At 40.0% G+C, this 22,160-nt stretch overlaps 1 protein-coding gene and 1 long non-coding RNA gene across 3 annotated transcripts in view; one reads left to right on the forward strand and one right to left on the reverse strand.

Moving 5' to 3' along the window:
- The window catches only part of frmpd3 (FERM and PDZ domain containing 3), a 47,291-nt gene that overhangs the window by 19,814 nt on the left and 5,317 nt on the right, over positions 1-22,160 (reverse strand). The gene's annotated exons all lie outside the window — the stretch shown is intronic.
- LOC145431429 (uncharacterized) lies at positions 12,705-21,890 on the forward strand. Its single transcript, XR_013911733.1, has 2 exons — positions 12,705-12,861; positions 20,832-21,890. It is a non-coding gene; the product is annotated as an uncharacterized LOC145431429 (long non-coding RNA).

Here is a 22,160-nt window from a genome sequence, read left to right on the forward strand (position 1 = left end):
CACTCTACATGCACACTCTTTTTGGTCCTCATTAAAACAAAGCAGCAGAGTTTTATGCACTGTAGTTGACCTGTGGCTGTTTCTTAGTAAGATGAGAGAGGGGAACATTACAGTAGTCTGGGAAGATTGCAAGTTTGAGACTGGGAATTATAGCTGAGATACATGACATATATATATATATATATATATATATATATATATATATATATATATATATATATATATATATATATATATATATATATAAATTTGCCACATATAATTACATAAATGAAGCACGTTCAAAAGCACTTTAAATGTTATGGGTTTTGAATAGCATTTTTACAATGGGAATGATGCAGCAATAGCTACCACGGGAACATTTACATTATGATAACCCAAATTACCATCAAAGAATATATGAAGGGCATTGTAGACATTATAAAGAGAAATGCTCCTGTTCAGCGAAATTAGACATACCACTGAGAACTATCGAGGAGAGTTTAAATATGTTGTCTCTCCTGTAGCTGTCCACTTTTCTGTCCACTTAAAGTCCCTGCTGCCAACTTGCATTTGCTTAGTTTGCTCAGATGTTTCTGGTTTTTAACTTTCAGCTCAATTTATTGTCTGGATTGCTCCCAAACCGTCCAGCGGATGTTGTCTGTCCTTGTTAAACGCACTCAGCATTATCTAGGGCTAGGAAAGGATAATGCAGATACTCAATAACTAAATTCATTGTGCCTGTATGTCTGTCTAAGGACATATCCAGATCGGCCAATAGCATATTCTGGGAGCCTGAAAGATAAGTGGTGGAAAAGAGCAAATTTAGCTGAAATATCATTTTACATCACATGTCAGAACACGCAGACACAAAGGACATATATAAACTATACAACTTTGATAATGAAAGAAATGTCTTGCATGGCAACGTTATCAATTTGACTGTTTGTTGTGAATATTGCAGAACAATAGTCAAATAGCAAAACAGGCCATGGAGCTTTTTTCATGCATGAATCAATGAATGCAACGTTTTTTCTGCTTGTGCAACGTTATTTAAACTGAGTGTTAGTTTAGGCTATTCCCACATGCGGTAGTTGCGGCTTATCCTTTTGGATGCGGCATCTCAAATGTTGATTCTTAATTACAATTTAATTATTATATTAATTACAGAATCAAAGAGTCAATTTCAGCAACAATTGGCATGACACTTACCCATGGCACTTTGATTTATCTGGCTACTTACCATCAATGCTTGAGGAATTTTCACTTATTTTACTGTTACACTAATTGTTAATCACTCTGATTAACTGAGTCTGCTAAACATTTGGAATATAACTTATAATATGAATGAGAGATGGAATCACAATCAGAAACTTGGGAGTTGTGCAGCACTAATTGGAAAGTGAGGACTGTTGTAAGGAGCTGAGTGTTATTGGATCACTGCCTTGAGAAGTCAGACAATACGTGTGTAGTATCACAGTGATTATTTGTGACTGATGGACAGGCCAAGCTTATGTTTTGTAGCTAAAGAATACATATTAGACTGTAAGGCATCAGCAATGGCATTTAGAGAAATGAGAGTTGGTTACACTGGTTTGGTTTATTAATAGGGTCCTTGCTAGCAAGCAGTAGTACATTAACAGAATGTTAATAAAGCACTGTAGGGCTGTAGAGTGGGATCATGTTAATAATCCATTACAATTTGCCTCACATCCACCAAGGCCTTCAAGGTCAACTTAAAGATTATTATTATCTAATACTGGTCAAAAATGGACAAACGGTGTAGAAACTGACTCTTACCAGCATCGTGTGTACTGTCAACATATAAAAAATACTATATAAAAATGTAAATGATCATGTCAGGGCCACTGGATTGGTCTCAAGGTCATATAATAATCATATACAGAGCTATTTAAAATTATGTTTCTTACTTCCATTGTTTTGTATTGTTTATGGGGATTGTAAATATCATATTATATTATTATGACTTTGCTATGTAACTATTTGAATACATGTCAGTTTTAATGCATGTTCACAAGTATAATTTGGTTTAGAAAACAAAATAAATATGCCATCAAAGCATTTTTTCAATTGATATATCTATTATTAAATATTTAAATGAATTGAGTAAACAATGAAATGAATGTTACAAATGCACTATAACCACAAAAATAAAAATAGAATAAAAAAAGAAAAAACACAATGTACAATACTGTTCTCTTAAAAGTAAATATGCTCAGAGAGAGTGAGCTGCCATAGTGGAGGTTTGCTCTCGCTGAGTGCTTCTTGTTATATGTTTGCTTTGGTCAAAGAAATTGAGATGTGATTCCGGTATAACACAAAGTCAGGTCTGCCAATGGAGCCCTTTTCTATTCACAGTTGAGAGGAGGTTAACAGTGTGCACCTGTCACAGGTGTGAAAGAGTCTGGAGTCAGTGTGGTGAATGTTATGATGACTGCAACATCATCTGTGAAGAGAAGGGGGCACTAGGGGTGGACCTGCCTCTTCTGGTGTTCTTGGTTGAATGCCAGTCAAGCACAAGTCCCACTTAAAGACAGTGGTCCCTGATGCCATCATAAAGTCTGTCTGTGTCAGTTTAGACAGAAACATGCCCTCTGGAGGTCGTTTCTTTAGGCCTCCGGCAGTGCTCTTCCTGTTCCTCCTCACAGAAATGAGCAGCTACTTCTGTCCAGCTCTCCTTGTGTAAGAGCCCCTCTTCTGTTATCTCCTCCACACTCTTGAGAATGTGCTGGGAGACAAGGCAAACCTTCTCATGACACCAAGTATGGCTGTGCCCTTCTGGATGAGCAGCCCGAATAGGCAGCAGATATAGTGACATGGCACTAGCAAAAAGTGAAACTAGAGAGAAATCATTCAGAAGAGATGAGGAGACAGCTATGGTCTGCAGCCACCACCTGCAAAACCATTTCCTTTTTGAAGGATTGTTATGCTGTTGCCTCTCCGGTGGACCAAAACTGCTAAAATGGTTTATGTCTCCTAACTGGACAGGATGATATCCCTCTATTTTAACTTAAGTGCCCACATTTTTTTTTTTTTTTTTTGAGCAGTGGATTTAAAGTGCATAGTGATACTACTAGTTCAATCGCAGACATCCTCTGTCAACCAAAGTTCAGCCAACAGTCTTGCCAACATTTTGTATCATATGTAGCAAATCCTTGATTCTGGAGAAATCCTGTTAGGATTATGAAAGAGGTGACACAATAATCTCCTCAGTGTACTGTGAAATGAGCCTTCCCAGACAAAGATACTTTTTCTGTCACATGTTTGGCCTCTAGGAAATGTCAAACAGGAAAGTCATTTTGACATATCAGCAGCCATTGTCTTTAATCTGTTTTCAGTTGCAGGCTGCGATAAAACGTTCACTAAATATTTATGTTGTTTTGTTTTTTGTTTTTACAAAAGATTTTAGAATTTCTCATTTGCGATACACAGACAGACCTTTGCACCAAGAGAGCCAATCAAATGAAGCCATCGGCACTGGGCCTAATCCCTTCTGTCAATGCAGTCCGCCTGAGCCAGACGTGCAGAAATCCAACTGGGGAATACGACCCAATCCATTCTGCAGGGAAAGTGAAGGCTGATATGAAATTCTGTCCTGGACATTCTTTGCGATAAACTTTTCATTGTGTATTTTATCTGTAGGATTGAATCATTTAAAACCTTTTTTAGTCCCCTGGCTAAAATTGGAAGTAGATTGCACACTGCTTTTCTTCCTTAATCTTGCAAGTTCCTTCCTTCCTGTCCTTCAGTAAAACTGTGCAGTTTCATCCAGTCTGTCAAAAGAAACATATCCAAACACTTCTGTGACACACACACACGTGTGTGTGTGTGTGTGTGTGTGTGTGTGTGTGTGTGTGTGTGTGTGTGTGTGTATATATATATATATATATATATATATATATTCATTCATTTTAAATAGCAATAACTACAGTGGCCCTGAGAGGCCAAACGGACTGCAACTTAAGAAAACACCAGCAATAAGAAAAACGCCGCAAAAGCACACAAAAAACGACGGAAATAGGAAGAAACAAAACACAAATAGGAAAAGCGACACCGGAAATAGGAAAAAAGAAAACAGAAATAGGGAAAAAAAGATTTCCAAAAGCACAAGGGAAGTGTTTCTGGGGAAGCAATAACCCGTCGGACCAGTTGCAGGAACCAAAATATGCTAAGAATTGCGCTGGGAGACACTTAAAAGAAGTGGAGGATCTATCGGTTTTGTGAGGAAAGAAAAGATGAGAGGTAAGTGTGTTAGCCTAACTATTAGCCTAAAAATCCGTCATCAGTATTATATGAACCACGATAAAACACACCTAGCATGTTTTGGGTTCCTGCAACTAGTCCGTCGGGTTATTGTCTCCCCAGAAACACTTCCTTTGTGCTTTTGGAAATCTGTTTTTTCCTATTTCTGTTGTCGTTTTTTCTATTTCCGTTGTGTTTTGTGTGCTTTTGCAGCGTTTTTCTTATTGTTGATGTTTTCTTAAGTTGCAGACCGTTTGGCCTCTCAGGGCCACCGTAAATAACAGTGACTTACCGTAAGTCCTTCCTCAGTGTAAGTTAGCTCTACCATATCTGACCTGCTTACCTATGCTTTCACACTCGTGTCTGTGTGCCTACTTGACTAATACCAATGAACACTGTCCTCTCTTTACATACATGGCCTCTACCCACTGCAATCATGTGGAAATGGAAGTTTTCACAGGACTCTACACAGTCATATGAAAAACGAAGTACACCCCACGATTCAGTAGGTTGTGGCAGGAATACCTTAACATAATAGTTTTCTGAATTACTTACTCATCTCTCTCAACATTGTGATTGCACTCTTCATTAAAATGTGAAGAGTGCTTACGTTTATTGGGGTTTTCGGGCATTCTTTTGCGCATGGCTTATCCTTTCTTAAGGTCCCATTGTGGGATTTTTGTCAGGTTGAGATCTGAACATTAACTGGTCATAGCAATGCTTTGAGGCTTTTCATTTTCAGCGCTCGTGTTGTAGATTTGCTGCTGCAATTGGGATCATTCCCCTTTTTCATTACATATTTTTGGTCAAGTTTTAGCTGTAGCTTGACAGATATCCTTACATTTGACTGGAGAATACTTTGGTATACAGAGAAGTTGATGGTTGACTCACTAACTGTGATGGTGCCTGGGTCCAAACCATCACCCCTCCACTGCCATTTTTGACAGCTTATATGAGGTGTTTGTAATGTGAGGTGTTCTGCGTTTGTGTCAGGACTTTATGGGCAAACATCTCCACTTTGGTATCATCTGTCTAAAAGATGTTGTTCCAGAAGTCTTGAGGTTTGTTCAGACCTAAGCTGTGCTGCCATGTTCTTTATAGAAAGAAGAGGCTTTGTTCTTGAAACCCTTCCAAAAAAGTCCTCCTTTTCCCACTCCAACTGTTATGAGCTTTAATCTTTGACAAACTAACCGAGGCCTGTAGAGTCTGTGATTAAAACTTCCTTTTTCATATGAATGTAAAATGTAGTAAAAGACCAAATACTCATTTTACAAGATGTGCCAGTTTATTACTTTTACTTCCTGAATTGCTGGTCCCTTCTTTGCTCTTTGGGGTGAAATTATTTGAGTGGAAACACATCAGTGTGATGCGCCCTACTGACTGGAGTAGTCATAAATGAAAACTAGTTATTAAGCCTTGAAGTTGAAACAGCTGGATGCAATGCACGTGTTACAAATGTCCTCTTTTCCAAATTGTTTCACCACTATAAATGACTGTTCCAAAAATAATGAAAATTTCTGCTTTCATGCAATTCATAGTTTAAAAAAGGAGGAAAAAGGATCAGTTCATAGGGAACCCGTATCAATGGCACACTGAGTGCAAGCAATCCAAAAAGTGTGAAACAGTTTGTGAAAATAGAGTGGTGCATGCTTTGCCTAAATGTGTTTTTGCTTGCCGTGTCTCAACGAGGAGTTGTCTTTGAGATGGAGATGGGAACTATTGAAAAGGATCTGAAAATTCGAGTCTGGTTTGGAGAGGATGTGACTTCTTCACGACGGAGTTCACAACCTTGAGAAAGATATGACACAAAACTTTGCTTTCTTCTCCAAATCCCATTAAGCAAGAAGACGCTGAAACCTATTTTTCGGTTTCAGCAGAAGCTGCAGCCTTGTTAAATCACTGACATCTTGTCATTCTTGCACAGATTGCACTCACGCTACAGCTCGGGACGTCTTCAAGAAATCACTCTGTTTTTGTTAGCACCTCAAACATGACAAATGAAAATAAATAATAGTGGACAGGTATTATCATATTACGTCCTATAGGGTTATCTGGGCGATATAAACAGGTGTATTTGCATGTACTATAACTCTAATATTTAATATATAACTCCAATCTTAAGCAAATGAGTCATGGCACACATATATTAAATATATTTTTGTGTCAGTTTGACCTGCAGACACTAAAAAAAGACAAAAACAGGAGTGACGCATTAAGTTCACTTAATGTAATTCTCAGTAATAATCCCCGAGGGGTTGAATCGCCATTTCGTACATCCTGATGCACAAGTATAATAAAAAAAAAGCCACATCTGCCATATGTTTGAAGCTCTCTTTGTTCCACTTGAGTGTAGTGTGCTGACCTGTTAGTCTTGGGCTAAGCTGCTCCTCTGACTCACTCCTACATCATTAATGTGATCATATAACCACATAGCCTTCACCACAATATGGAAATCATAATGTCCCACCTTCCAAAGGACGCAGTCTACAAGACAGCTTAACCAAAACTGGTGGATTTATGTTCTCATAAAGTGTTATGATAACAAAAAAGAATCCATAGACCTGAAACAAGTACAAATAAAGCTTTAATATTTGCCATTTTAAAAGAAACAGTTTGATTTTATTTAATGTGAGGGTTTGATGATCTCCCTCTTATTTTGTTTCTTTTCAAGAAAATATCAGATTGAATTTTTTCTTATTTGTGCGTTAAGTTTGAGCTCTACTCAGGGAAAAGTCAGTTTTTCTAACATGAGTGCTTTTGCTTCCTTAAATGCAGGCAGACGTCTGAACCTGAGAGTTGAGTGTACACCAAAGTCAACTAAAAGGGAGTCTATAAATGCGGTGCTTCATTCATTTATTCAGAATAAAGAAAAAAAAATAAATTCCGAAGGCACATGCAATAATTGCACCTAAACGCAACTGGGAATAGTTTAGTTGAATAGAAAGGCAATTCCTATATGACAGTTAATTGCAAACAGTTCTGCATAGGGCTGGGCTATATCCTACCGTTCACGGTAATACCGGTGTAATGTTGGGCAACGATAGGAAAATGAAATATCGCGATAGAATATGGGTAATATGGGTAAAATGCGCATGCGCAGTGCCTTTGTTTACATACGCACATGGCAGCGACGCAGAATGAGAAGAGCGAAAGTGGATCATTAAATGAAACGGATGAACCGGAACTGGTTTGTAAAAATGCTGCAACTTCAGTGTGGAACTGGTTTAGCTTTCATCCGTCAGATACACAACAAAGCACTATTTTTGGTAGAGCGTGCTAGCGGGCCATCGTTATTATCGTGTTTTTTGGGAAATACAGAACACTTAAAATCAATCCTTTAATTTTTCTGAAAATCGACAGAGCCCCTTATAATCCCGTGTGTCTTATGTATGAATTCTGGTTGTGTTTACTGACCTCGAAACGATTTTATGTGGTACACGGCGCTCGAAAATCTGTCAAATGTTTCAGTACGACTTTGCTGAGCTACGAAGCCGCACCGCTTGATGGATTGTTGGAGCATTACGGCTATCGTAGGCAGGAGCCTGGCGGAGTGATGCGAACTGTGCTTCACCATAATATTACCGTATTGTGTGTGTAGAACCTCTTTTAAGTTTTGTGGATATTATACATGGTTATGCTGAGGATATGTCAGCCAATTTCCACTGGAAATGCCTTTTGGTTAAACTGTCAGCAAGGAATTGCATTTGCACTGTTAATTTTTTATATAACTTTAATGCACTTAAAAAAGCTGCTTGTTTAAGTGGAAATACATTGATGTTTTTTTTTTTTTGCACTAATAAAGTTGAGGAGTTGTAAAGTATTTTGTCTCGTGTCAATTATATCGTTATCGCAAATTTTCAAATGTTTTTTGGTCATATCGCCCTGCTCTAGTTCTGCAAATAATTTGCTAATAAGGTTAATGGCAGCCATAATTTCTAATGATATGTCACCAATGTGGAGTCTTCTCATTAATCTATATTCATATTTTTTTTGTAAAATGCTTACTTTCAGCTTAAACCTTTACTGTAACCAGGGATGTCACCAGAAACTATGCTGACGATTCTGAAAGTGTGATGAAAATTATGACTTTTTTTTTTTTTACAGTATTGTATATATAATAGGCAACATATGTACAGAATAGGGTTGTTAAGAAAAAAAACACACACAATGGCCCAGCCCCTCCCATCACTAGCAGCAGAACACGTGAACAGCAGCACACAAACCTGGTGAAGCATCTTAAAGACTGACACCCTGGTTTTTATTTGGTCATTTGATAGATCCACTTCTTTATCTTGAGAAAATATCTCTCCTGTTTTGTCAGTAATCGAAGACAGATGTTTCTGCTCTTTTATAGGTATATGGTTGTAATTATGCACAGTGCGTTTGAGTCCAACTGCGTTTTATTTTCCATTTTTTTTATGGAATAGCATAGTGACTTGAGCCGGTTGCTCGTCCAGTTCACATAGTCTGCTGCCAATCCCGAACCATTATTTGAAGCCCTGGTAACACACACCTTAGATCAGCTGCTGTCATTCACAGGCTCAGTCCCAGCATGTGGACTTTTTTGACAGTTGGGTCACACTCAGCAGTACACGCCATGTCTCACGATGGCAAAACCGTGTCTGACAGCCGGTTTCTCCCATAGCGACAGTCCATTAAAACGTGCCATAAAACAGAAGCTCAGACTGTTCCTGAGCGTGATCCTCTTTGATAAAAGGTGCAGGAGGTGAAGAGAGCCAGCTCATCCATGTAATAGCTTGTGAAGAATTTCCCCTCACTTTCTTGGTCATAAAGCAAATGTTTATAGAAGGAAAGTGGTAGGTTTAAACGTCCACACACTGCGGCACACCTGTAGAGGTCATAAATAAATGTAATATTTCTGTCCTTTTTTTTTTGTTTTTATTCATCTGCATTGACATAGTATACTATGTGAGACCGAGAGTCACCATCCCAGCCTTAAAATACGAAGTTTTATATACCTGTGATACAGTATAAGCTGCTTCTAATTCATAACAGCGTGGATAAGCTCTTTAAAACCGAGGAAGATGGAAGCGGCCACCTCTCTCAGTTTCGTTTGAGGTTGAGTGAATGCAGAGAATTTCTTTTTTTAAGTTCATTTTAATATTCATGCAAAAGTACACTCACTTGTTTGATGGCAGTCTCAAAAAATTTACCCTGAGTCATACAGTACGCTTGCTTGATAGTCCAATAACCATAAATTAAAATGAAATAAATGGGGGGGGGAAACACCAGTAAAAAATTAACATCCAGTCTGTTATATATCGCCATGGCAGCGCTACTGTTTACGCATATGATTGAATGTGTTTGCCTTCTTTTAAATTATAGTGTGGTGGTGCAAAAGAGCAGCTATGGGGAATTAGTTTAAAAACTAAATGAAGCCACACGGCAGCGAAACTGAGGAGAGGAAAAAAATATCAGATGAAATATAGAGGCAGGGATGTAAGCAATGAAGAATATTTCCTAAGTGGAAAAAGCAATTCAGGAAAAGAGACCAGCCGTCATATTCCAATAAGCTTCCTACCAATAAGATAGGGAGGCGATGCAGTTTCCCTGGCTGGTTATTGTGAATCTATGCTCTCAGGCTGCGGAGGTTCCACTTGACAACATTTGATTCATCAGTCAGGAGCTGAAAGGAGAAAGCCAGGCCTGCATTGCATTATTCTCTCCCCGAAGTTTACTCAGCAGCCTCTGCTTTGACAAGACTCTGAATCTTTCCTGTGTGACTGCTTCAGTTTTCATTCCTGATCTAGTTTTTTTATTTACCCAACCTAACCTTTCAGGATGTATAAATACTGTAAATAATAAGACACGAGTGTAGGAGGTGAGACTCCCAACCTTCACAAAATCAATTCCAGACTCCTTCGTGTTTTAGTTTTTATTTTTTCAAAGTTGCTATAAATGACACCATTAGCTAACATCTGGCTTTGGCTACAGCTTTTACATTAATGGGGGAAATGATATGATTAGCCCTTTAGGTCCAGCAACTAGTTACAACATCCAGTTGTCCACAGTTGAAAACTGCGAGGCAGAGTGGCAGTGACAGCAGCAGAGCGGCTCTGTCTCTTCGCTGTCACCCTTCAGTGAAGCACGCAGTTCTCAGCAGCTCGCCTGACAGCGGAACGACACAGAGTCACACTCATTCTCTAAGAAATACAGCATGGCTGTTTCCCCCTCCTCCTCCTCCTCCCTCTCCTATCGCTGCCACCCATGAGATATCACCCACACGCCCCTCCCAGCTCCACCCTTCCGTGACTGCCATTAAAGTGGCCTTCTGCAGTCTGCAACATGCAGTTGATTTCATGTACACTCTCAACACTTTCTATATTTGGGCAGCATCTTAATAGTCAAAGCACATTTTCTCACTCAGGCACACTTCAGCAAACCCTATATTAATGCATGCATTTGCTTAACTGTGCAAAAACCGATGCTACAAATGCTTTTTGTTCATTTCGAGATAACACGAGAAGCCCAACAGAGAATATTAATGAGCTTGTGTCGGTTGGTGTACAGCAGTTCTGTGCATGTTTTGCATTTACATGTATTAATGACAAGGGGGCGTAACAGTGCAGCGCACCAGTAATCACAATACCTGGTTTGACCTCTGTGCTATACTGCACATAACTCACTGAGCTTCTACTGTGTCTGGCTTCTTTGCTTCTTTAACACCGCTGTTTTTTACTGGGAAAGTGTTTTTACTCGTGCTTATTGGCACGATGAGATGATTCCACGTATGCCAAAGATTATGCAAGATCTGTTAAAATGTAAGATTTGCTCCATTAGCATAGTGCATTGGCTTTGTCTGTCAGAAAACTCCACACCTTAGGTTCAGAACGCAGCAAGCGGTTGATTTGCAAGCGAGCTTCCCTGCTGTCTGGGTCTGGCTGATCTGGGAGCTTCTGTAACAGTTCTCCCTCCCTTTCTTTCCCTCCGTGTCCGTCTCTCACCAGTGACTTATCTAGTGCTGGTATGTTTTGGCAGTGTGCAGAGAATTCAAAGTGGCTCTACCATCAGGGTGTGTAATTATCAGGCCTGCTGAGTTGCTGTGCTCCCGCTGCGTGCACACTTGGGTCCAGCTAGGCCTGACTCTTCTTTTGCCTCATCGCTGACCAACATCCACTGCTGTGCATTCAATCTGTTTGAGGTTTTGTAATGTGTCAGCATAGCTTTTTGGTGTTGTATCTAACTAAATGCGCAACTTAAACAAGTCAGTCAAACACTTAAAGTGTTTCTCATTTTAAGGTATTTCTGAATTCTTCTGAGTGAAATGAGCTGTGTTGATTCTTGAGCCTGAAATTTTTAAGTGTTAGATATAAAACATTTTTGTATTACCAGTTAGCTTCTCACCAGTTATGCCATCTTTTTTTCCTGAAACCTCCCAGTTAAATGATGTCAAAGCTTTTTTTATTTTAGCTAACAGTTTGTTGTTTCTGTGGATCTTGTGTTATTTATTTGTAATGTACAGAACTTTGTGTCAGCTGTGGTTGTTTTAAAAATGCTTTATAAATAAAGATGATGATGATGATCTAATACCTACTCAAAATGCTGACATGTACACATTAAAACAGCTGAGAATTACATGAATTGTATTTCCTGTCCTTTCACAGAGCCAAAGGTATCATTACTTTTTACTCAAATAGACACTCAGCGAAATATTTTACACTCACCTCCCATTTTATTAGGTACATCAGTTTGCTTATTAACACAAATAAATAATAACCCAAAAATTTGATGCATTTAGGCAAGACAACCAGCTGAAGTTCAAACCAAGCATCAGAATGAGGATAAGATGGTCTGAGTATTTTAGAATCTGCTCATCTACTGGGATTTTCTCAGTCAACCATCTCTAGTGTTTGCAGAGGATGGTCTGAAAAAGAAAATATCCATTGAGTGGCGGTTCACTGGCAGAAAATGCCTTGGTAATGCCAGAGGTCAAAGAAGAATGGCTAGACTGCTTTGACGTGACAGGAAGACAAAAGTAACTCAAATAACCACTGGTTACTACCAGAGTATGCAGACGAGCAGCACTGAATGCACAACACAGTGATCCTTAAAGCAGATGCACTACAGCATTAGGAGACCATGCTGGGAACCACTCCTGTCAAATAAGACTAGAAAACCGAGGCTACATTTCAAATGGACTCACCAAAATCTGTCAACAGAAGATTGGAAAACATTATCTGTTGTGAGGAGTCTCGATTTCTGCTTCAAAATTCAGATGGTAACGTCAGAATTATGCCTAAACACAAAAGCATGGCTCCGCCCTGATTCCGGTGTAATGGTCTCTTGTTCTGACACACTTTGGCCTCTTTAACCCCAAACTGAGTGTTGTTTAAACACGACATCTTAACCGAGTGTTATTGTTGACTATATCTATCCATTAATAAGTCACCCATCCTTTGATGGCAGCTTCCAGCATTCAGTGAAACGCCGTGTCACAAAGCAGAAATCATCTCACATCGGCTCCTTGAACAGTTAAAGACAGTTCATTATGCTAAAATCCTCCACAGTCACCAGATCTCAGTCCAATAGATCACCTATGGGATGTGATGGAACGGAAGACTTTTAGACCTGAAGGTAACAACCTTAATAAAGTGACCAGTGAGTATAGTTCCCTAACATTTTGCAATTATTTATTTACCATAAAGCAAAATATTTACCTGTTTTAATCATTTTATTTAAGGATGTGCAATTTGGAAAACTGTAAAAATTGGTTGATTCAGTGTTTCTGTGTTAATTTTATCAAATTAAACTGTGATGGACTCTTAGAGTTAACTATAAAAAGTCTGTGGAAGCCAAAGCAGTGAAGGGTATTTTTTTAGAAAGTCCACACTGACTTGAAGCATGCAGTCTTTTTTTTTCTTGTAGTGTTTATGACCTCAGCATAACCTGATAAAAGGACCCGATATGAATTTCATTCTGTGTACAGCATTACAATGTAAAGCACACAGAGTGACACCATTATGTGAAGGATGTAGCTGATGACGGTTACAGTGGGGTTCTGCCATTAATGGGAGGCAGAGGTTATGAAGTGTACAATTTTACTTTAGATGAGAAAAATCCATCCACCCTTGAGTTATGTAACGCTGCTTTACGATCATGCTAGGACTCTGGTAAAAGGTTGCGAGCAGAGTATATTAAAGGTGATAAGGTTACCAAATATACTCCATCAGTTTTTCATGCATTCATATTTGAGCTATTTTAACTTATGCACAAACATTGGACTTTTTTATGACCAAGTAACTAAAACAGCCACAATAAAGCACACTTTATTTTTGACACATTATTAGAGAGAAAAATCCAGACAAAACTCCATCCACATCATTTTTACTGATGTAAATTAGCTGTAAATGAATGCAGTTTAGAGGACGGGGATGAAGTGAAGTCTGTCAGCAGCTAGGAAGCTAAATTAGTTTTTGTTAATATTTGCATTTGGACTTTAGACATTTAGACAAATGAAAATATATTACTGTCACTAAAACACACACACAACAAAAAGATTAGAGAGTGACAAGCAACGAGCTATTTGCCAGACTTTGAGCTATTCCGCTAACATTGTAGCCTCTGTATACACAGGTCAGATCAGATATCAGAACTGCTTTTGTGTCATTGTAATATGTGTTGGTGCACCCTTGAAAACAAGGTAATTCATCTGAAAGAGTTTATCCTGCTTAGGGTGAGTATTATTACCAAAAAATAGCCACGAGGATGAAACCCCTTGACTCTCGATACATAGCATTTTTTTTTTTAATCTCTTTTACCTCTCAAGTATTCTTCATCCAAACTGATGACACAGAACCAATATCATAACCTGTCTGGAGAAATATCAGAAGCTCTTCTGACTTCAGCTCTGTTTCTTAGTAATTATGTTGTGATTAATTTTTACTTGTGTAGCTTTCACATCCGAGCAGGATAACTCCCACTCATCTTGCGTAAAAAGCAAACAAACACTTTGGAATCAGCACTGTTAAATGAAGAAGATTGCATCTGCTCTCAAAGATTTTAATCTTCTGCTTTTTTTGATTTGGAGAGATGATCCCGGGACTTTGTGACACTCTATAATATGCTGTCTGCTGCTCTCATCCTCAGTGTGGAGGAAATGAATATATGCTTGGCTGCTCTTAGTGCTTTAATCCATTTAATGCACCCTGGGCAAAGGAGAGGAGAGAGGAATACGCAGCCTGCTGTGGTGCGTGCGTCTAAAAGAGCTTGACTATTGCATTGAAGCAGAACCGCTGACTGCATGCAGTTCTTGTTGCGGCTGTCATTGTCGTGTGTAATTCGCTCGCTCGCATCAGTCAGGGTGTTCAATATTTGAAGAAAAAAAAATGGTTCCTTGATATCTTTCAAGAATAAATAAGTGTGCTCAAACTATTTTTCTCACTGCCCAAATGCTGCTTTCAATCTTTATGACGTTATTCTGACAGACTCATGATATATTGACCATTTTGCCAACTTTTGTCCATTTATTGTCTGCAAAGATGACAAAGTAGCAAGTCCAGTTTCACATTGATATCGATTCTGGAGGCATTCAGCCAGAACAATTAAATGGAGAGAGTGTATCAGATAGTTTTGGGGGGATAGCGTCTCCCATTGTTGCCTTTTGACTCATATAAATTGTGTATAGCCACACACGCACTTCAGCTCTTCTGGTCTTTTATGAGGTGGACTTGGTGGAATCGTTTTATAGAAGGTAGCACGTTGGAAGGCTACCTGCGGAGGGATGTTTATTTCAGTTGTGAGTGTAGGTGGCCCACTGAGTGATGGCTGCACCGTGATTTGTGATGAATCAGACTGCAACTGTGCACTTTCATCCTTGTTAATGGGGTGCGATCAATACCGTAGCTCTGTATCAGGAACCACAGAGTGATAAGTGCAGCATGAGTATTGGGTTGGGGGGAGGAGACACATGCCAGTCGATGGGAATGTGGAGATAATCAACAAGATCGCAGGTAATACTCCGGGTGGTCTTTTGCAGGAGCGTTTGAAAGGATCAATCTCTATTGCATAATGACTGCTCCTACAGTACATTTGGGAACATTTGTGTCTTTGTGGTAAAGGCAAGAATAGGAGAAAGATGAGAGGATTTATACCATAGATAAACAGAAGAAGTCATTTTTTTGTGAAAGCTTGTCACATTGTAATAATTCTAGCTGTTCTTTGGAAGTGTCCTTAATTTTTCATGCCTTTGTCACTAAAGCACATAACTTTATTTCTAATCCAGCGCCAAGAATGGGAAGAGATAGCACTAAAGACTCCTCCAACATTTTATGGTAAATTTCACACCTCCCGTCAGTGGTGGACTTTCCCTGAAGTGTCTAAGAGGTGCACGCTGCCTCTCTCCTTGAGGCCCCGGCACTGTCTCAGCTAATTGTCACAGCTCGTTTCCTCCTCTCTCCTCCACGCCAGTGTGATAGCCTGTGCTCAGCCATGTGTGTGAAGTTTGAGAAAGCAAAGTTGATTGCAAAGTGGTGGTGTTATGACAGGGGCGCTGAGAGGTTTGTGCAATGCAGTGTTTGTTTACGAGCGCGCGAGGGGTTGGGGAGGACAGAAACGTAGGAAGTAATGAATAGAACGCAGTCAGACGTTAATTAGATACGATGGTTGATGCACTGGAGACAGGCATATTTTTGTGCGTGTGTATGCTTAGGTTTACTATAAGCCCCCGACAAATGAACGTCTGATGGCATTAAAATAATTAACGGTTGTGCTTTATGACTCTTTCCGCTGCCCTGTTGCAGTCATAAGCCGAGCCAAGCACAAACCAGAGCTGGAAAGACAAAAGATATACAGAGTGTATCATTTTTTTCTCTTTTACAGTGTAAAGTAAACTGTTTGTATTGGGGATATATGATCAGAGCCGGAACGCCTATTAAAACAAGTAAAACAAGCTGAAATGTGCATAGCTGCACTGGCAGTAGCTAATCTGTCAGAAGCATTAGTGCAGCTTTTTGTTACACAGTGACAAATGCACTGAGGCTTTTTTACGGGTGAGACAAAATAGTCTGTGTTTGAGCCTCGAAGCTGCTTCGTCTTCAAAGCTGTGACTTTTCTGATCATACTGAAAGTTGAAATCGGATTGACACAATAATGAAAATTCTGTTTCATCTTAAGGTTTGTTTGGTTAGATTTTTATGTGACGACACAAGAAAACGTTCTAAGAGTCAAAACCGAGCCTGCACAACATTTTTTTTCCCTCATTACTTTTGTTAGTGACAGAGAGAGAGAGACTTCACGTGCAATTGGCTTGTGTAGTCAGTCAGTCAGTCAGTCAGTCAGTCAGTCAGTTGGTAGGCAGGCAGACAGGTGCCGAGCACCGATATGTTTCTTATCGTCAAACTACCTCCTCTTGGCTCATCACAGTCCAGAGCGCATCACGCACATGCACACACACACGCACACACACACATCCTTGAGTGTGATATGAAGACAGGAGAAGGAGAGGGAAGGGAGGGGAGATTTGAGAGTCTATTTACCTATCTTGGAAAATAAACTCTTCTGTGTTTTGACGCTTGATTCAGTGCAGAGGATTCTTTTTGCCTTGCAGCACGCTTGCCTTTTGAAAAACAAAACACGTTTGTTTTTAATTGAAATAACATTTAATTGGTCAGGAATGTTGCAGATGACGATTTCTGCTTAATGGAATCATTAATCAGAAATCCTTCATGGTTCCAGAGGAATCGACATAACCATACCAAAGTGCAAGTTTATTATATTAAAAGGCAGACTGATCATTAGAAAAGTCTTTTTTCCAATTATGTTAGCGCAGCTGAAAGCTGTATTGCTGATTAAAGATGCAAGAAATATGACTAGTTGAGTGTCTGGAGCACGAGCCTCTGTGGGTTCGCTTGTAGTCTCAAAATGGTATTCTTGTTTCAAGAAATGAAAGCTATTCCATGTGGGAAACAACAGTGTGTACTACTCCGTTCACAGAGCGGCGCTGCCCAGAATAGAAAGAGAAGAGAGAGGCCAAGAAGATGAGTCCAACAGAGCCTATAGTGTGAGAAACAGACACCTCACAGGTTCTAAGCTGGCAGCTTCATTAAACAGTATCTACAAAACCCCAGTCTCAACATCGACAGTAAAGTGGAAACTCAACTATCCTGGCTTCACGGCAGAAGTGGAAAGAAAAAGCCACATCTGGCACTAAAGGGAAAAGATTAAGATGGGCAAAAGAACACAGACACAGGACAGGAGAAGGTATGAAACACCTGTTATGAACAGATGGAGCCAAGTTCAAGGGGTTTGCGTTAGAAAGTAGGAAACTTGTGCGATGCTGGAGAAGAAGAAAAAGTGAACGCGAGGAGGGCTGGACATCATCTGTCAAACACAGTGAAGGGGAATGAGATGACTTCCTCAAACAGAATAGAAAGGATCTTCACTGTGTTTGCCACATCATGCCGCACCCTGTGGATGCTGCTTGATTGGAGGCAATTTTCTCCCTTAACAAATAAATGACCCAAAACGAAGCTCCAAACTATGCAGAAATTTTTAGAGAAGAAACCATCAGCAGGTATTTTGTCTGAATGGAGTGACCAGCACAGTAATAGGATTTCAACCCTTGTGAGCTTTTGTGAGAACACCTTGATTGTACAGGACATAATGAGTGCACACAATGCAATCTAACTTGTAGGAGGCACTTCAGGAAGCATGGGATGAATTTTTCTGTGAACATCAACAAAATGAGCGCTCAGATGCCACCGAACCTGATTGCTGGATGAGGTTTGAATGACAAAATTATTATATCCGGTAAAGGTCCTTATTTTGAACCTCGCAAATGCATTCATTGTGTTTTGCGTTCACTTTACAACTTATTTGCTGATGAGAGGATTATGCTTCATTAAAATTTGCAGTGGTAATGTTTATCTTTGGGATTTCAAAATAATGAATGACCCGCTGCTGTGGCAACACAACCCTTTATTCGCTGTACCCCTTTTTATTAGGAGCATGGCCACCCGCTTCATTACACTGACTACATTTGAGCATTTTTACTAAAAAGCCGTGAGAAAAAGAGAGGACCAGAGAGGTAGCCAGGAGCCCGAAGGTGACATTTACGATTTTAAGATAAGAGCTGTGCGTACTTAATTAAGAAATAGCAAGGGACACAAACCACTCTCTTCTTCATTGTTCCCGTAGGAAAGCTTATTTCATGCTTCAGAAAGCCTTCACAGTGCACATGTGCACCATTTGTGTGTGTCTTTGTGTCTGTAAGGAGGAGGTGCGCAGGGTAGTCAAATAATGAGTCCCCGACAAAAAGTCTTTAAGCATGGAGATACGATATATGCAAGCACAAACTCACATTCTCTGCCTTGCATGAAAAGTAGTGTGTACAGCTTTAAACACCTTTATGCTGTTGGGTATTTGCGGATATTGCGCTGCTATTCTCAGGATATTGCACTCAAACTGGAAATTGCTTCATTTCTTTTACTCTCATTTCTGTTATTAGATAGACACACATTTGTACTTCTGTCTGTGTGAGGATACTCCGTGGCATATTGCAGTCCCCAGCCTCCATCACTGACCTGAAACCGGGCCTTAGCTGACAAATAGCCCTTTGAAGGTGTGTCAGAAAGTGAGAATTTCCTCCCTGCAAGGGCCCTAAAAAGCTCACGGAGATAGCACACTACTGCTATTTCAGTAGTAAATCTGACCAGTATATGGTAGTATATAACAAGCCAACATACGGTAGTTTTAGCACTTTTAAAAAAAAGTTAGTTCAAATAATTGTCCAAAAACAGTAACCCTGAAGTGCAAAAATGAATGCGTGTATTCAGCAGTCTGACTGTAACTCAGTAGGTTGTAATTAAATACTCCATAGGACAGGGATCACTGTGGAAGCTGAGGATCAGGGACCCATAGTATCATCCTCACAGTGCAGCAGCTGTAAGCCTCAAGGATGAGGTATAAAGAGATGTTATAAGTAAGATGATACACTGTACAACCCGCTGAGACTACCTCATCATCCTCTTACAAATGCTGGTCTTTAACAGCGCCTCTCTCTCTCTCACACACACACACACACACACACACACACACACACACACACACACACACACTGTTCGCACGCAGGACATCAACAAAAGCAGAGTACCATTTATTGCACTGATTTAGGATTTGTACAAAGCTGAAAAAAAAATCAGATTTATTTACTGTTTTCACTGCATCCATTAACAAGCCGATGGTACAATGTGAAGGCTGTTACTCATCTCTTTAGAATTACCTTTCACATTTTGTCACTCGCTGTTTTTGATTGGCCGGGTGCACGCGTGTCTGTGTAAATGCATCTCTGTTGCTCATGTTTCGCTTCTTTGTTTTCAGATTCAGATCTTGCTGAGATTCTTTTTTAACAATCATTTTTCTCCCTCACTGTTCATATACATATAATATTTATTTATATTTCAATTTAGTCAGGGGCATGCCATTGAAGTGTCACATTTTATGGTGATTTGAAATGCACGGCTGCATTCAGGACCTGTTGAGAATGAGTTTGCTGATCGCTGCCATTTACGGATGATCTCATAAAGAAGATTTTCATGTGGCTTCTGTTGAGGACGCCGCATTTTTACAAATAGGTCTCTTGAAGCGTTCCATTGCTGGTGCAAGCAGACTAGTTTCAGCTACACCCTGGGCAGTCTGAATTTTTTGATTGTAACTGTACTGATGAATAGATTTTTACGATGACTGTGATGTCTCTTTCTGAGATCTAAGGGGCATCGGGTCTTTGTTCCTGGACTCATTAAAATATTTATAAGGCATTAGAAAAATCTGGAGACAAGAAAACACAAAATAACAGCAGCGCTTTCAGAGATGAACTAAATCACATCCTGTTTTGTTCTTTTTTAGAGTTACATTTCACTTCCACATCCTTTTATCATATAAACTAGTTGTACATTAATGTAATTTAAAAGACACATTGAGGAACTGAACTCTCCTTTTTTTTTGATAATTGCTTTCAGACTTTAGACATTTACACAAATGAAAATATATTACTGTCACTAAAAAACACACACATCTGCACACAAAGAAAAAAACGATCACAGAGCGACAAGCAACTATGAGCTGTTCGCCAGACTTTGCTGACACTGGAGCCTTTGTCATGCTAGTACACAGGTCAGGTCTTGTATCAAAACTGCTTGAGTGTCATTGTGATGTGTGTTGGGACACCACTGTAAACAAAGTGATTCATCTGATAGAGATTATTCTGCTTAGTGTCAAAAAATATTGAGCAATGGGGATAGATTCCTGGACATTTTGATGACAATCGGGTCAAACTCACAGCAAATGGGAAAATCAGTACAACCTTTATATCACCCACAATTTTTTGCGGATCCTCTTCAATTTCACAACAATATAGTAGGCCTTGAGTGACAAGAGTACCTTGGTTGACTAAGCATTTGACCTTGACCTTTATTGTTAGCACCCAAAGTCAAAGCTGACCTTGAAACCCTTTTGGCTCTCAGCGAAGGCGGTCGCACTTTTCTCCTCTCCTGCCCTTATCTTCCCTGCTTAGCTTCTTATGTCCTTGTCTTGTGTTTTTACTTACTTTTTACTTCTGTTCAAACCCCCACAAGGCTGCCCGCTGGGATTGAAATGATGGGACGAGGCGTGAGTTTCTCAAAATGGGCTCATTGAGTGCAGCACGGAGAAGATCTTGGAGAACGCACGACTGCCGTGAATACTCAGAACAAGACCTCTGAGTGAAAAACTGGATTACATCTGGAGGGGCTCGCTCGAATAACACCTTTGAGTGCAAATTCGATCACATCTTGGGGAAGTGCACTGCGGTCGTGAGTTCTCAGAACCTGCTCTTTGAGCAAAAAGAACGACAACATCACGGAAAGTAAGTTTGGATAACATCATAGAAAGCTCACGGCTCTCCAACGGGAGATTGAGAGACCAGTGTTGGACTGTTAGAACAGTTTTGAAATTCATATGAGTTGTTCGCACTAAAGTAAAAACCATCATCACTTCATGCGGAGTCCCCTTCGGCGTCAGCTGCAGCCTCAAGGCTGGAGCTGAACAAAACACCCTGATAACGACTGTGTTTAGACTGTTCCCCCCATTCCATGCAAGGCCACCTGGGTTGGCTGGAAGACTGTTTACTTAGCCTGGCAGGGCAAAGGATACTGTCTCAGCTGAACTCTGGACACACACATACACACTGATATGCACACACTGATCCCCCCTCCCTTTCGAAACGCCTTCAACGCTTGTGCAGTCGACTGGACCAGCGCAGACATGCTGCAGGCCCGGATGCGCTGTCAACACCGGCTCTCTCTTACCCTTTACCCGCCCCTGTTGCTTGTCTTGTGTTTCTATGGTGTATTGATAGTCATGTGCTTTTTGTGCTGAGGTGGGTTTTTTTCTGTTATCAAACTGTTCTCCCACTAGGAGCTCAGTCTGAGTGGAGTTTTTTTTCTCCTCCTCTTACCTCATGCTATGTATTTTCGTTGATTTTTTTTCCTATCAGCCTACCTTTCTGACATGTCTCCCCAATGTGATGTTTGTGTAAAGTTGGTCAGAAGGTTCCTTTGTAAGTGCGCATGCGCCATTAGCGTGCTGCCCGCTGTAACCCTAATTTCCTTCGGGATTAATAAAGTATTCTGATTCTGAAAAAAAAAATCAAGAAACCATCTCAAGTAATATGTCATGTGAAAGGCCACAGAGAGAGCTTTATACAGCACTGTTTTTCTTTTTTTGATACAAAGCCCTGCAATGTCAAAGGCTACGTTCACACTGCAGGCGAAAGCGCATCAAATCCGATTTTTTTGACCCTATGCGACCCATATCCGATCATGGTGTGACAGTGTGAACGGCACAAATCCGATATTTTCAAATCCGATCTGGGTCACTTTCGTATGTGGTACTGAATCCGATACATATCCGATGTTTCAGAAAGC

This window comes from Astatotilapia calliptera, chromosome 2 (assembly GCF_964374335.1).
Source record: "Astatotilapia calliptera chromosome 2, fAstCal68.1, whole genome shotgun sequence".
NCBI lineage: Eukaryota > Metazoa > Chordata > Actinopteri > Cichliformes > Cichlidae > Astatotilapia > Astatotilapia calliptera.